The sequence below is a fragment of the Sceloporus occidentalis genome, unplaced genomic scaffold, assembly GCF_023333645.1.
Source record: "Sceloporus occidentalis isolate IW3139 unplaced genomic scaffold, rSceOcc1.0.p SCAF_1, whole genome shotgun sequence".
Lineage (NCBI taxonomy): Eukaryota > Metazoa > Chordata > Lepidosauria > Squamata > Phrynosomatidae > Sceloporus > Sceloporus occidentalis.
The window spans coordinates 234,169,755-234,187,404 of record NW_028316981.1 but is presented as its reverse complement, the minus strand read 5'-3'; positions in this window follow the sequence as shown (position 1 = coordinate 234,187,404).

The following is a 17,650-nucleotide window of genomic DNA, read 5'->3' as shown; positions in this document are numbered from 1 at the left end:
GTATTCCTGTACGGCTGAAGAGGGATGGCCTATATGGCCCTTAGTAGTAACTTCCATTTCTCGGATCCTATGTATTCCTGCACAGCTAAACAGGCTAGGCCTATATGGCCCTTACTAGTCACTTCCAGCTCTTGGATCCTAGGTATTCCTGCCCAGGCAAAGAGGCTAGGCCTATATGGTCCTTACTAGTAACTTCTAGCTCTCAGATCCTAGGTATTCCTGCACAGCCAGAGGCTAGGCCTATATGGCCCTTAGTAGTAACTTTCTGTTCTCGGACCCTATGTATTCCTACACAGCCAAAGAGGGTTGGCCTATATGGCCCTTAGCAGTAACTTCCAGCTCTCGGATCCCATGTATTCCTGTACGGCCGAAGAGGGTTGGCCTATATGGCCCTTAGTAGTAACTTCCAGTTCTCGGATCCTATGTATTCCTGCACAGCCAAAGAGGCTAGGCCTATATGGCCCTTAGTAGTAACTTCCAGTTCTTGGACCCTATGTATTCCTACACAGCCAAAGAGGGATGGCCTATATAACCCTTAGTAGTAACTTCCAGCTCTCGGATCCTATGTATTTCTGCACGGCTGAAGAGGTTTGGCCTATATGGCCCTTAGTAGTAACTTCTAGCTCTCGGATCCTAGGTATTCCTGCACAGCCAAAGAGGCTAGGCCTATATGGCCCTTAGTAGTAACTTCCTGTTCTCGGACCCTATGTATTCCTACACAGCCAAAGAGGGTTGGCCTATATGGCCCTTAGCAGTAACTTCCAGCTCTCGGATCCCATGTATTCCTGTACGGCTGAAGAGGGTTGGCCTATATGGCCCTTAGTAGTAACTTCCAGCTCTTGGATCTTATGTATTCCTGCACAGCCAAATAGGCAAGGCCTATATGGCCCTTAGTAGTAACTTCCAGTTCTCGGACCCTATGTATTCCTACACAGCCAAAGAGGGATGGCCTATATAACCCTTAGTAGTAACTTCCAGCTCTCGGATCCTATGTATTTCTGCACAGCCGAAGAGGGTTGGCCTATATGGCCCTTAGTAGTAACATCTAGCTCTCGGATCCTAGGTATTCCTGCACAGCCAAAGAGGCTAGGCCTATATGGCCCTTAGTAGTAACTTCCTGTTCTCGGACCCTATGTATTCCTACACAGTCAAAGAGGGTTGGCCTATATGGCCCTTAGCAGTAACTTCCAGCTCTCGGATCCCATGTATTCCTGTACGGCCGAAGAGGGTTGGCCTATATGGCCCTTAGTAGTAACTTCCAGTTCTTGGACCCTATGTATTCCTACACAGCCAAAGAGGGATGGCCTATATAACCCTTAGTAGTAACTTCCAGCTCTCGGATCCTATGTATTTCTGCACGGCCGAAGAGGTTTGGCCTATATGGCCCTTAGTATTAACTTCCTGTTCTCGGACCCTATGTATTCCTACACAGCCAAAGAGGGTTGGCCTATATGGCCCTTAGCAGTAACTTCCAGCTCTCGGATCCCATGTATTCCTGTACGGCTGAAGAGGGATGGCCTATATGGCCCTTAGTAGTAACTTCCATTTCTCGGATCCTATGTATTCCTGCACAGCTAAACAGGCTATGCCTATATGGCCCTTACTAGTCACTTCCAGCTCTTGGATCCTAGGTATTCCTGCCTAGCCAAAGAGGCTAGGCCTATATGGTCCTTACTAGTAACTTCTAGCTCTCAGATCCTAGGTATTCCTGCACAGCCAGAGGCTAGGCCTATATGGCCCTTAGTAGTAACTTTCTGTTCTCGGACCCTATGTATTCCTACACAGCCAAAGAGGGTTGGCCTATATGGCCCTTAGCAGTAACTTCCAGCTCTCGGATCCCATGTATTCCTGTACGGCCGAAGAGGGTTGGCCTATATGGCCCTTAGTAGTAACTTCCAGTTCTCGGATCCTATGTATTCCTGCACAGCCAAAGAGGCTAGGCCTATATGGCCCTTAGTAGTAACTTCCAGTTCTTGGACCCTATGTATTCCTACACAGCCAAAGAGGGATGGCCTATATAACCCTTAGTAGTAACTTCCAGCTCTCGGATCCTATGTATTTCTGCACGGCTGAAGAGGTTTGGCCTATATGGCCCTTAGTAGTAACTTCTAGCTCTCGGATCCTAGGTATTCCTGCACAGCCAAAGAGGCTAGGCCTATATGGCCCTTAGTAGTAACTTCCTGTTCTCGGACCCTATGTATTCCTACACAGCCAAAGAGGGTTGGCCTATATGGCCCTTAGCAGTAACTTCCAGCTCTCGGATCCCATGTATTCCTGTACGGCTGAAGAGGGTTGGCCTATATGGCCCTTAGTAGTAACTTCCAGCTCTTGGATCTTATGTATTCCTGCACAGCCAAATAGGCAAGGCCTATATGGCCCTTAGTAGTAACTTCCAGTTCTCGGACCCTATGTATTCCTACACAGCCAAAGAGGGATGGCCTATATAACCCTTAGTAGTAACTTCCAGCTCTCGGATCCTATGTATTTCTGCACGGCTGAAGAGAGTCGGCCTATATGGCCCTTAGTACTAACTTTCAGCTCTCGGATCCTATGTATTCCTACGCAGTCAAAGAGGGATGGCCTCTATAACCCTTAGTAGTAACTTCCAGCTCTCGGATCCTATGTATTTCTGCACGGCCGAAGAAGGTTGGCCTATATGAGCCTTAGTAGTAACTTTCAGCTCTCGGATCCTATGTATTACTGCACAGACAAAGAGGGTTGGCCTATATGGCCCTTAGTAGTAACTTCCAGCTCTTGGATCTTATGTATTCCTGCACAGCCAAATAGGCAAGGCCTATATGGCCCTTAGTAGTAACTTCCAGTTCTCGGACCCTATGTATTCCTACACAGCCAAAGAGGGATGGCCTATATGGCCCTTAGTAGTAACTTCCAGCTCTCGGAACCTATGTATTTCTGCACAGCCGAAGAGGGTTGGCCTATATGGCCCTTAGTAGTAACATCTAGCTCTCGGATCCTAGGTATTCCTGCACAGCCATAGAGGCTAGGCCTATATGGCCCTTAGTAGTAACTTCCTGTTCTCGGACCCTATGTATTCCTACACAGTCAAAGAGGGTTGGCCTATATGGCCCTTAGCAGTAACTTCCAGCTCTCGGATCCCATGTATTCCTGTACGGCCGAAGAGGGTTGGCCTATATGGCCCTTAGTAGTAACTTCCAGCTCTCGGATCCTATGTATTCCTGCACAGCCAAAGAGGCTAGGCCTATATGGCCCTTAGTAGTAACTTCCAGTTCTCGGACCCTATGTATTCCTACGCAGCCAAAGAGGGATGGCCTATGTAACCCTTAGTAGTAACTTCCAGCTCTCTGATCCTATGTATTTCTGCACGGCCGAAGAGGGTCGGCCTATATGGCCCTTAGTAGTAACTTTCAGCTCTCGGATCCTATGTATTCCTACGCAGTCAAAGAGGGATGGCCTCTATAACCCTTAGTAGTAACTTCCAGCTCTCGGATCCTATGTATTTCTGCACGGCCGAAGAGGTTTGGCCTATATGGCCCTTAGTAGTAACTTCCTGTTCTCGGACCCTATGTATTCCTACACAGCCAAAGAGGGTTGGCCTATATGGCCCTTAGCAGTAACTTCCAGTTCTCGGATCCCATGTATTCCTGTACGGCTGAAGAGGGATGGCCTATATGGCCCTTAGTAGTAACTTCCATTTCTCGGATCCTATGTATTCCTGCACAGCTAAACAGGCTAGGCCTATATGGCCCTTACTAGTCACTTCCAGCTCTTGGATCCTAGGTATTCCTGCCCAGCCAAAGAGGCTAGGCCTATATGGTCCTTACTAGTAACTTCTAGCTCTCAGATCCTAGGTATTCCTGCACAGCCAGAAGCTAGGCCTATATGGCCCTTAGTAGTAACTTCCTGTTCTCGGACCCTATGTATTCCTACACAGCCAAAGAGGGTTGGCCTATATGGCCATTAGCAGTAACTTCCAGCTCTCGGATCCCATGTATTCCTGTACGGCCGAAGAGGGTTGGCCTATATGGCCCTTAGTAGTAACTTCCTGTTCTCGGACCCTATGTATTCCTACACAGCCAAAGAGGGTTGGCCTATATGGCCATTAGCAGTAACTTCCAGCTCTCGGATCCCATGTATTCCTGTACGGCCGAAGAGGGTTGGCCTATATGGCCATTAGTAGTAACTTCCAGTTCTCGGATCCTATGTATTCCTGCACAGCCAAAGACGCTAGGCCTATATGGCCCTTAGTAGTAACTTCCAGTTCTTGGACCCTATGTATTCCTACACAGCCAAAGAGGGATGGCCTATATAACCCTTAGTAGTAACTTCCAGCTCTCGGATCCCATGTATTCCTGTACGGCTGAAGAGGGATGGCCTATATGGCCCTTAGTAGTAACTTCCATTTCTCGGATCCTATGTATTCCTGCACAGCTAAACAGGCTAGGCCTATATGGCCCTTACTAGTCACTTCCAGCTCTTGGATCCTAGGTATTCCTGCCCAGGCAAAGAGGCTAGGCCTATATGGTCCTTACTAGTAACTTCTAGCTCTCAGATCCTAGGTATTCCTGCACAGCCAGAGGCTAGGCCTATATGGCCCTTAGTAGTAACTTTCTGTTCTCGGACCCTATGTATTCCTACACAGCCAAAGAGGGTTGGCCTATATGGCCCTTAGCAGTAACTTCCAGCTCTCGGATCCCATGTATTCCTGTACGGCCGAAGAGGGTTGGCCTATATGGCCCTTAGTAGTAACTTCCAGTTCTCGGATCCTATGTATTCCTGCACAGCCAAAGAGGCTAGGCCTATATGGCCCTTAGTAGTAACTTCCAGTTCTTGGACCCTATGTATTCCTACACAGCCAAAGAGGGATGGCCTATATAACCCTTAGTAGTAACTTCCAGCTCTCGGATCCTATGTATTTCTGCACGGCTGAAGAGGTTTGGCCTATATGGCCCTTAGTAGTAACTTCTAGCTCTCGGATCCTAGGTATTCCTGCACAGCCAAAGAGGCTAGGCCTATATGGCCCTTAGTAGTAACTTCCTGTTCTCGGACCCTATGTATTCCTACACAGCCAAAGAGGGTTGGCCTATATGGCCCTTAGCAGTAACTTCCAGCTCTCGGATCCCATGTATTCCTGTACGGCTGAAGAGGGTTGGCCTATATGGCCCTTAGTAGTAACTTCCAGCTCTTGGATCTTATGTATTCCTGCACAGCCAAATAGGCAAGGCCTATATGGCCCTTAGTAGTAACTTCCAGTTCTCGGACCCTATGTATTCCTACACAGCCAAAGAGGGATGGCCTATATAACCCTTAGTAGTAACTTCCAGCTCTCGGATCCTATGTATTTCTGCACGGCTGAAGAGAGTCGGCCTATATGGCCCTTAGTACTAACTTTCAGCTCTCGGATCCTATGTATTCCTACGCAGTCAAAGAGGGATGGCCTCTATAACCCTTAGTAGTAACTTCCAGCTCTCGGATCCTATGTATTTCTGCACGGCCGAAGAAGGTTGGCCTATATGAGCCTTAGTAGTAACTTTCAGCTCTCGGATCCTATGTATTACTGCACAGACAAAGAGGGTTGGCCTATATGGCCCTTAGTAGTAACTTCCAGCTCTTGGATCTTATGTATTCCTGCACAGCCAAATAGGCAAGGCCTATATGGCCCTTAGTAGTAACTTCCAGTTCTCGGACCCTATGTATTCCTACACAGCCAAAGAGGGATGGCCTATATGGCCCTTAGTAGTAACTTCCAGCTCTCGGAACCTATGTATTTCTGCACAGCCGAAGAGGGTTGGCCTATATGGCCCTTAGTAGTAACATCTAGCTCTCGGATCCTAGGTATTCCTGCACAGCCATAGAGGCTAGGCCTATATGGCCCTTAGTAGTAACTTCCTGTTCTCGGACCCTATGTATTCCTACACAGTCAAAGAGGGTTGGCCTATATGGCCCTTAGCAGTAACTTCCAGCTCTCGGATCCCATGTATTCCTGTACGGCCGAAGAGGGTTGGCCTATATGGCCCTTAGTAGTAACTTCCAGCTCTCGGATCCTATGTATTCCTGCACAGCCAAAGAGGCTAGGCCTATATGGCCCTTAGTAGTAACTTCCAGTTCTCGGACCCTATGTATTCCTACGCAGCCAAAGAGGGATGGCCTATGTAACCCTTAGTAGTAACTTCCAGCTCTCTGATCCTATGTATTTCTGCACGGCCGAAGAGGGTCGGCCTATATGGCCCTTAGTAGTAACTTTCAGCTCTCGGATCCTATGTATTCCTACGCAGTCAAAGAGGGATGGCCTCTATAACCCTTAGTAGTAACTTCCAGCTCTCGGATCCTATGTATTTCTGCACGGCCGAAGAGGTTTGGCCTATATGGCCCTTAGTAGTAACTTCCTGTTCTCGGACCCTATGTATTCCTACACAGCCAAAGAGGGTTGGCCTATATGGCCCTTAGCAGTAACTTCCAGTTCTCGGATCCCATGTATTCCTGTACGGCTGAAGAGGGATGGCCTATATGGCCCTTAGTAGTAACTTCCATTTCTCGGATCCTATGTATTCCTGCACAGCTAAACAGGCTAGGCCTATATGGCCCTTACTAGTCACTTCCAGCTCTTGGATCCTAGGTATTCCTGCCCAGCCAAAGAGGCTAGGCCTATATGGTCCTTACTAGTAACTTCTAGCTCTCAGATCCTAGGTATTCCTGCACAGCCAGAAGCTAGGCCTATATGGCCCTTAGTAGTAACTTCCTGTTCTCGGACCCTATGTATTCCTACACAGCCAAAGAGGGTTGGCCTATATGGCCATTAGCAGTAACTTCCAGCTCTCGGATCCCATGTATTCCTGTACGGCCGAAGAGGGTTGGCCTATATGGCCCTTAGTAGTAACTTCCTGTTCTCGGACCCTATGTATTCCTACACAGCCAAAGAGGGTTGGCCTATATGGCCATTAGCAGTAACTTCCAGCTCTCGGATCCCATGTATTCCTGTACGGCCGAAGAGGGTTGGCCTATATGGCCATTAGTAGTAACTTCCAGTTCTCGGATCCTATGTATTCCTGCACAGCCAAAGACGCTAGGCCTATATGGCCCTTAGTAGTAACTTCCAGTTCTTGGACCCTATGTATTCCTACACAGCCAAAGAGGGATGGCCTATATAACCCTTAGTAGTAACTTCCAGCTCTCGGATCCCATGTATTCCTGTACGGCTGAAGAGGGATGGCCTATATGGCCCTTAGTAGTAACTTCCATTTCTCGGATCCTATGTATTCCTGCACAGCTAAACAGGCTAGGCCTATATGGCCCTTACTAGTCACTTCCAGCTCTTGGATCCTAGGTATTCCTGCCCAGGCAAAGAGGCTAGGCCTATATGGTCCTTACTAGTAACTTCTAGCTCTCAGATCCTAGGTATTCCTGCACAGCCAGAGGCTAGGCCTATATGGCCCTTAGTAGTAACTTTCTGTTCTCGGACCCTATGTATTCCTACACAGCCAAAGAGGGTTGGCCTATATGGCCCTTAGCAGTAACTTCCAGCTCTCGGATCCCATGTATTCCTGTACGGCCGAAGAGGGTTGGCCTATATGGCCCTTAGTAGTAACTTCCAGTTCTCGGATCCTATGTATTCCTGCACAGCCAAAGAGGCTAGGCCTATATGGCCCTTAGTAGTAACTTCTACCTCTCAGATCCTAGGTATTCCTGCACAGCCAGAAGCTAGGCCTATATGGCCCTTAGTAGTAACTTCCTGTTCTCGGACCCTATGTATTCCTACACAGCCAAAGAGGGTTGGCCTATATGGCCATTAGCAGTAACTTCCAGCTCTCAGATCCCATGTATTCCTGTACGGCCGAAGAGGGTTGGCCTATATGGCCCTTAGTAGTAACTTCCAGTTCTCGGATCCTATGTATTCCTGCACAGCCAAAGACGCTAGGCCTATATGGCCCTTAGTAGTAACTTCCAGTTCTTGGACCCTATGTATTCCTACACAGCCAAAGAGGGATGGCCTATATAACCCTTAGTAGTAACTTCCAGCTCTCGGATCCCATGTATTCCTGTACGGCTGAAGAGGGATGGCCTATATGGCCCTTAGTAGTAACTTCCATTTCTCGGATCCTATGTATTCCTACGCAGTCAAAGAGGGATGGCCTCTATAACCCTTAGTAGTAACTTCCAGCTCTCGGATCCTATGTATTTCTGCACGGCCGAAGAAGGTTGGCCTATATGAGCCTTAGTAGTAACTTTCAGCTCTCGGATCCTATGTATTACTGCACAGACAAAGAGGGTTGGCCTATATGGCCCTTAGTAGTAACTTCCAGCTCTTGGATCTTATGTATTCCTGCACAGCCAAATAGGCAAGGCCTATATGGCCCTTAGTAGTAACTTCCAGTTCTCGGACCCTATGTATTCCTACACAGCCAAAGAGGGATGGCCTATATGGCCCTTAGTAGTAACTTCCAGCTCTCGGATCCTATGTATTTCTGCACAGCCGAAGAGGGTTGGCCTATATGGCCCTTAGTAGTAACATCTAGCTCTCGGATCCTAGGTATTCCTGCACAGCCATAGAGGCTAGGCCTATATGGCCCTTAGTAGTAACTTCCTGTTCTCGGACCCTATGTATTCCTACACAGTCAAAGAGGGTTGGCCTATATGGCCCTTAGCAGTAACTTCCAGCTCTCGGATCCCATGTATTCCTGTACGGCCGAAGAGGGTTGGCCTATATGGCCCTTAGTAGTAACTTCCAGCTCTCGGATCCTATGTATTCCTGCACAGCCAAAGAGGCTAGGCCTATATGGCCCTTAGTAGTAACTTCCAGTTCTCGGACCCTATGTATTCCTACGCAGCCAAAGAGGGATGGCCTATGTAACCCTTAGTAGTAACTTCCAGCTCTCTGATCCTATGTATTTCTGCACGGCCAAAGAGGGTCGGCCTATATGGCCCTTAGTAGTAACTTTCAGCTCTCGGATCCTATGTATTCCTACGCAGTCAAAGAGGGATGGCCTCTATAACCCTTAGTAGTAACTTCCAGCTCTCGGATCCTATGTATTTCTGCACGGCCGAAGAGGGTTGGCCTATATGGCCCTTAGTAGTAACTTCCTGTTCTCGGACCCTATGTATTCCTACACAGCCAAAGAGGGTTGGCCTATATGGCCCTTAGCAGTAATTTCCAGTTCTCGGATCCCATGTATTCCTGTACGGCTGAAGAGGGATGGCCTATATGGCCCTTAGTAGTAACTTCCATTTCTCGGATCCTATGTATTCCTGCACAGCTAAACAGGCTAGGCCTATATGGCCCTTACTAGTCACTTCCAGCTCTTGGATCCTAGGTATTCCTGCCCAGCCAAAGAGGCTAGGCCTATATGGTCCTTACTAGTAACTTCTAGCTCTCAGATCCTAGGTATTCCTGCACAGCCAGAAGCTAGGCCTATATGGCCCTTAGTAGTAACTTCCTGTTCTCGGACCCTATGTATTCCTACACAGCCAAAGAGGGTTGGCCTATATGGCCATTAGCAGTAACTTCCAGCTCTCGGATCCCATGTATTCCTGTACGGCCGAAGAGGGTTGGCCTATATGGCCCTTAGTAGTAACTTCCTGTTCTCGGACCCTATGTATTCCTACACAGCCAAAGAGGGTTGGCCTATATGGCCATTAGCAGTAACTTCCAGCTCTCGGATCCCATGTATTCCTGTACGGCCGAAGAGGGTTGGCCTATATGGCCCTTAGTAGTAACTTCCAGTTCTCGGATCCTAGGTATTCCTGCACAGCCAAAGACGCTAGGCCTATATGGCCCTTAGTAGTAACTTCCAGTTCTTGGACCCTATGTATTCCTACACAGCCAAAGAGGGATGGCCTATATAACCCTTAGTAGTAACTTCCAGCTCTCGGATCCCATGTATTCCTGTACGGCTGAAGAGGGATGGCCTATATGGCCCTTAGTAGTAACTTCCATTTCTCGGATCCTATGTATTCCTGCACAGCTAAACAGGCTAGGCCTATATGGCCCTTACTAGTCACTTCCAGCTCTTGGATCCTAGGTATTCCTGCCCAGGCAAAGAGGCTAGGCCTATATGGTCCTTACTAGTAACTTCTAGCTCTCAGATCCTAGGTATTCCTGCACAGCCAGAGGCTAGGCCTATATGGCCCTTAGTAGTAACTTTCTGTTCTCGGACCCTATGTATTCCTACACAGCCAAAGAGGGTTGGCCTATATGGCCCTTAGCAGTAACTTCCAGCTCTCGGATCCCATGTATTCCTGTACGGCCGAAGAGGGTTGGCCTATATGGCCCTTAGTAGTAACTTCCAGTTCTCGGATCCTATGTATTCCTGCACAGCCAAAGAGGCTAGGCCTATATGGCCCTTAGTAGTAACTTCCAGTTCTTGGACCCTATGTATTCCTACACAGCCAAAGAGGGATGGCCTATATAACCCTTAGTAGTAACTTCCAGCTCTCGGATCCTATGTATTTCTGCACGGCTGAAGAGGTTTGGCCTATATGGCCCTTAGTAGTAACTTTTAGCTCTCGGATCCTAGGTATTCCTGCACAGCCAAAGAGGCTAGGCCTATATGGCCCTTAGTAGTAACTTCCTGTTCTCGGACCCTATGTATTCCTACACAGCCAAAGAGGGTTGGCCTATATGGCCCTTAGCAGTAACTTCCAGCTCTCGGATCCCATGTATTCCTGCACAGCTAAACAGGCTAGGCCTATATGGCCCTTACTAGTCACTTCCAGCTCTTGGATCCTAGGTATTCCTGCCCAGGCAAAGAGGCTAGGCCTATATGGTCCTTACTAGTAACTTCTAGCTCTCAGATCCTAGGTATTCCTGCACAGCCAGAGGCTAGGCCTATATGGCCCTTAGTAGTAACTTTCTGTTCTCGGACCCTATGTATTCCTACACAGCCAAAGAGGGTTGGCCTATATGGCCCTTAGCAGTAACTTCCAGCTCTCGGATCCCATGTATTCCTGTACGGCCGAAGAGGGTTGGCCTATATGGCCCTTAGTAGTAACTTCCAGTTCTCGGATCCTATGTATTCCTGCACAGCCAAAGAGGCTAGGCCTATATGGCCCTTAGTAGTAACTTCTAGCTCTCAGATCCTAGGTATTCCTGCACAGCCAGAAGCTAGGCCTATATGGCCCTTAGTAGTAACTTCCTGTTCTCGGACCCTATGTATTCCTACACAGCCAAAGAGGGTTGGCCTATATGGCCATTAGCAGTAACTTCCAGCTCTCAGATCCCATGTATTCCTGTACGGCCGAAGAGGGTTGGCCTATATGGCCCTTAGTAGTAACTTCCAGTTCTCGGATCCTATGTATTCCTGCACAGCCAAAGACGCTAGGCCTATATGGCCCTTAGTAGTAACTTCCAGTTCTTGGACCCTATGTATTCCTACACAGCCAAAGAGGGATGGCCTATATAACCCTTAGTAGTAACTTCCAGCTCTCGGATCCCATGTATTCCTGTACGGCCGAAGAGGGTTGGCCTATATGGCCCTTAGTAGTAACTTCCAGTTCTCGGATCCTAGGTATTCCTGCACAGCCAAAGACGCTAGGCCTATATGGCCCTTAGTAGTAACTTCCAGTTCTTGGACCCTATGTATTCCTACACAGCCAAAGAGGGATGGCCTATATAACCCTTAGTAGTAACTTCCAGCTCTCGGATCCCATGTATTCCTGTACGGCTGAAGAGGGATGGCCTATATGGCCCTTAGTAGTAACTTCCATTTCTCGGATCCTATGTATTCCTGCACAGCTAAACAGGCTAGGCCTATATGGCCCTTACTAGTCACTTCCAGCTCTTGGATCCTAGGTATTCCTGCCCAGGCAAAGAGGCTAGGCCTATATGGTCCTTACTAGTAACTTCTAGCTCTCAGATCCTAGGTATTCCTGCACAGCCAGAGGCTAGGCCTATATGGCCCTTAGTAGTAACTTTCTGTTCTCGGACCCTATGTATTCCTACACAGCCAAAGAGGGTTGGCCTATATGGCCCTTAGCAGTAACTTCCAGCTCTCGGATCCCATGTATTCCTGTACGGCCGAAGAGGGTTGGCCTATATGGCCCTTAGTAGTAACTTCCAGTTCTCGGATCCTATGTATTCCTGCACAGCCAAAGAGGCTAGGCCTATATGGCCCTTAGTAGTAACTTCCAGTTCTTGGACCCTATGTATTCCTACACAGCCAAAGAGGGATGGCCTATATAACCCTTAGTAGTAACTTCCAGCTCTCGGATCCTATGTATTTCTGCACGGCTGAAGAGGTTTGGCCTATATGGCCCTTAGTAGTAACTTTTAGCTCTCGGATCCTAGGTATTCCTGCACAGCCAAAGAGGCTAGGCCTATATGGCCCTTAGTAGTAACTTCCTGTTCTCGGACCCTATGTATTCCTACACAGCCAAAGAGGGTTGGCCTATATGGCCCTTAGCAGTAACTTCCAGCTCTCGGATCCCATGTATTCCTGCACAGCTAAACAGGCTAGGCCTATATGGCCCTTACTAGTCACTTCCAGCTCTTGGATCCTAGGTATTCCTGCCCAGGCAAAGAGGCTAGGCCTATATGGTCCTTACTAGTAACTTCTAGCTCTCAGATCCTAGGTATTCCTGCACAGCCAGAGGCTAGGCCTATATGGCCCTTAGTAGTAACTTTCTGTTCTCGGACCCTATGTATTCCTACACAGCCAAAGAGGGTTGGCCTATATGGCCCTTAGCAGTAACTTCCAGCTCTCGGATCCCATGTATTCCTGTACGGCCGAAGAGGGTTGGCCTATATGGCCCTTAGTAGTAACTTCCAGTTCTCGGATCCTATGTATTCCTGCACAGCCAAAGAGGCTAGGCCTATATGGCCCTTAGTAGTAACTTCTAGCTCTCAGATCCTAGGTATTCCTGCACAGCCAGAAGCTAGGCCTATATGGCCCTTAGTAGTAACTTCCTGTTCTCGGACCCTATGTATTCCTACACAGCCAAAGAGGGTTGGCCTATATGGCCATTAGCAGTAACTTCCAGCTCTCAGATCCCATGTATTCCTGTACGGCCGAAGAGGGTTGGCCTATATGGCCCTTAGTAGTAACTTCCAGTTCTCGGATCCTATGTATTCCTGCACAGCCAAAGACGCTAGGCCTATATGGCCCTTAGTAGTAACTTCCAGTTCTTGGACCCTATGTATTCCTACACAGCCAAAGAGGGATGGCCTATATAACCCTTAGTAGTAACTTCCAGCTCTCGGATCCCATGTATTCCTGTACGGCTGAAGAGGGATGGCCTATATGGCCCTTAGTAGTAACTTCCATTTCTCGGATCCTATGTATTCCTGCACAGCTAAACAGGCTAGGCCTATATGGCCCTTACTAGTCACTTCCAGCTCTTGGATCCTAGGTATTCCTGCCCAGGCAAAGAGGCTAGGCCTATATGGTCCTTACTAGTAACTTCTAGCTCTCAGATCCTAGGTATTCCTGCACAGCCAGAGGCTAGGCCTATATGGCCCTTAGTAGTAACTTTCTGTTCTCGGACCCTATGTATTCCTACACAGCCAAAGAGGGTTGGCCTATATGGCCCTTAGCAGTAACTTCCAGCTCTCGGATCCCATGTATTCCTGTACGGCCGAAGAGGGTTGGCCTATATGGCCCTTAGTAGTAACTTCCAGTTCTCGGATCCTATGTATTCCTGCACAGCCAAAGAGGCTAGGCCTATATGGCCCTTAGTAGTAACTTCCAGTTCTTGGACCCTATGTATTCCTACACAGCCAAAGAGGGATGGCCTATATAACCCTTAGTAGTAACTTCCAGCTCTCGGATCCTATGTATTTCTGCACGGCCGAAGAGGTTTGGCCTATATGGCCCTTAGTAGTAACTTCTAGCTCTCGGATCCTATGTATTCCTGCACAGCCAAAGAGGCTAGGCCTATATGGCCCTTAGTAGTAACTTCCTGTTCTCGGACCCTATGTATTCCTACACAGCCAAAGAGGGTTGACCTATATGGCCCTTAGCAGTAACTTCCAGCTCTCGGATCCCATGTATTCCTGTACAGCTGAAGAGGGTTGGCCTATATGGCCCTTAGTAGTAACTTCCAGCTCTTGGATCTTATGTATTCCTGCACAGCCAAATAGGCAAGGCCTATATGGCCCTTAGTAGTAACTTCCAGTTCTCGGACCCTATGTATTCCTACACAGCCAAAGAGGGATGGCCTATATAACCCTTAGTAGTAACTTCCAGCTCTTGGATCCTATGTATTTCTGCACAGCCGAAGAGGGTTGGCCTATATGGCCCTTAGTAGTAACATCTAGCTCTCGGATCCTAGGTATTCCTGCACAGCCAAAGAGGCTAGGCCTATATGGCCCTTAGTAGTAACTTCCTGTTCTCGGACCCTATGTATTCCTACACAGTCAAAGAGGGTTGGCCTATACGGCCCTTAGCAGTAACTTCCAGCTCTCGGATCCCATGTATTCCTGTACGGCCGAAGAGGGTTGGCCTATATGGCCCTTAGTAGTAACTTCCAGTTCTTGGACCCTATGTATTCCTACACAGCCAAAGAGGGATGGCCTATATAACCCTTAGTAGTAACTTCCAGCTCTCGGATCCTATGTATTTCTGCACGGCCGAAGAGGTTTGGCCTATATGGCCCTTAGTATTAACTTCCTGTTCTCGGACCCTATGTATTCCTACACAGCCAAAGAGGGTTGGCCTATATGGCCCTTAGCAGTAACTTCCAGCTCTCGGATCCCATGTATTCCTGTACGGCTGAAGAGGGTTGGCCTATATGGCCCTTAGTAGTAACTTCCAGCTCTTGGATCTTATGTATTCCTGCACAGCCAAATAGGCAAGGCCTATATGGCCCTTAGTAGTAACTTCCAGTTCTCGGACCCTATGTATTCCTACACAGCCAAAGAGGGATGGCCTATATAACCCTTAGTAGTAACTTCCAGCTCTCGGATCCTATGTATTTCTGCACGGCTGAAGAGAGTCGGCCTATATGGCCCTTAGTACTAACTTTCAGCTCTCGGATCCTATGTATTCCTACGCAGTCAAAGAGGGATGGCCTCTATAACCCTTATTAGTAACTTCCAGCTCTCGGATCCTATGTATTTCTGCACGGCCGAAGAAGGTTGGCCTATATGAGCCTTAGTAGTAACTTTCAGCTCTCGGATCCTATGTATTACTGCACAGACAAAGAGGGTTGGCCTATATGGCCCTTAGTAGTAACTTCCAGCTCTTGGATCTTATGTATTCCTGCACAGCCAAATAGGCAAGGCCTATATGGCCCTTAGTAGTAACTTCCAGTTCTCGGACCCTATGTATTCCTACACAGCCAAAGAGGGATGGCCTATATGGCCCTTAGTAGTAACTTCCAGCTCTCGGATCCTATGTATTTCTGCACAGCCGAAGAGGGTTGGCCTATATGGCCGTTAGTAGTAACATCTAGCTCTCGGATCCTAGGTATTCCTGCACAGCCATAGAGGCTAGGCCTATATGGCCCTTAGTAGTAACTTCCTGTTCTCGGACCCTATGTATTCCTACACAGTCAAAGAGGGTTGGCCTATATGGCCCTTAGCAGTAACTTCCAGCTCTCGGATCCCATGTATTCCTGTACGGCCGAAGAGGGTTGGCCTATATGGCCCTTAGTAGTAACTTCCAGCTCTCGGATCCTATGTATTCCTGCACAGCCAAAGAGGCTAGGCCTATATGGCCCTTAGTAGTAACTTCCAGTTCTCGGACCCTATGTATTCCTACGCAGCCAAAGAGGGATGGCCTATGTAACCCTTAGTAGTAACTTCCAGCTCTTGGATCCTATGTATTTCTGCACAGCCGAAGAGGGTTGGCCTATATGGCCCTTAGTAGTAACATCTAGCTCTCGGATCCTAGGTATTCCTGCAGAGCCAAAGAGGCTAGGCCTATATGGCCCTTAGTAGTAACTTCCTGTTCTCGGACCCTATGTATTCCTACACAGTCAAAGAGGGTTGGCCTATACGGCCCTTAGCAGTAACTTCCAGCTCTCGGATCCCATGTATTCCTGTACGGCCGAAGAGGGTTGGCCTATATGGCCCTTAGTAGTAACTTCCAGTTCTTGGACCCTATGTATTCCTACACAGCCAAAGAGGGATGGCCTATATAACCCTTAGTAGTAACTTCCAGCTCTCGGATCCTATGTATTTCTGCACGGCCGAAGAGGTTTGGCCTATATGGCCCTTAGTATTAACTTCCTGTTCTCGGACCCTATGTATTCCTACACAGCCAAAGAGGGTTGGCCTATATGGCCCTTAGCAGTAACTTCCAGCTCTCGGATCCCATGTATTCCTGTACGGCTGAAGAGGGTTGGCCTATATGGCCCTTAGTAGTAACTTCCAGCTCTTGGATCTTATGTATTCCTGCACAGCCAAATAGGCAAGGCCTATATGGCCCTTAGTAGTAACTTCCAGTTCTCGGACCCTATGTATTCCTACACAGCCAAAGAGGGATGGCCTATATAACCCTTAGTAGTAACTTCCAGCTCTCGGATCCTATGTATTTCTGCACGGCTGAAGAGAGTCGGCCTATATGGCCCTTAGTACTAACTTTCAGCTCTCGGATCCTATGTATTCCTACGCAGTCAAAGAGGGATGGCCTCTATAACCCTTAGTAGTAACTTCCAGCTCTCGGATCCTATGTATTTCTGCACGGCCGAAGAAGGTTGGCCTATATGAGCCTTAGTAGTAACTTTCAGCTCTCGGATCCTATGTATTACTGCACAGACAAAGAGGGTTGGCCTATATGGCCCTTAGTAGTAACTTCCAGCTCTTGGATCTTATGTATTCCTGCACAGCCAAATAGGCAAGGCCTATATGGCCCTTAGTAGTAACTTCCAGTTCTCGGACCCTATGTATTCCTACACAGCCAAAGAGGGATGGCCTATATGGCCCTTAGTAGTAACTTCCAGCTCTCGGATCCTATGTATTTCTGCACAGCCGAAGAGGGTTGGCCTATATGGCCGTTAGTAGTAACATCTAGCTCTCGGATCCTAGGTATTCCTGCACAGCCATAGAGGCTAGGCCTATATGGCCCTTAGTAGTAACTTCCTGTTCTCGGACCCTATGTATTCCTACACAGTCAAAGAGGGTTGGCCTATATGGCCCTTAGCAGTAACTTCCAGCTCTCGGATCCCATGTATTCCTGTACGGCCGAAGAGGGTTGGCCTATATGGCCCTTAGTAGTAACTTCCAGCTCTCGGATCCTATGTATTCCTGCACAGCCAAAGAGGCTAGGCCTATATGGCCCTTAGTAGTAACTTCCAGTTCTCGGACCCTATGTATTCCTACGCAGCCAAAGAGGGATGGCCTATGTAACCCTTAGTAGTAACTTCCAGCTCTCTGATCCTATGTATTTCTGCACGGCCGAAGAGGGTCGGCCTATATGGCCCTTAGTAGTAACTTTCAGCTCTCGGATCCTATGTATTTAGGGTTGCCATATCCCGCCCCCCGGCGGGACAATCCCGGTTTGGGCGGTGCCATCCCGGTCCCGGTCCGGTTTGGCGCCCAAACCGGGACGGCCCCGCCCACCGCGGCCACCTCCGCCGCCGCCGCGGCTCCAAGGCCTTTCTGAGGCCTGGGAGGGCTCTCCGCGGTTGGAGCTCCAGCCGCGGAGACGCTCCCTCCTGGGCCCCAGCGAGGCCAGGGAGAAGGAGGAGGAGGCGGCCGCTTCCCACCGCGGCGATCACCGCGATGAGGGGCGGCCTC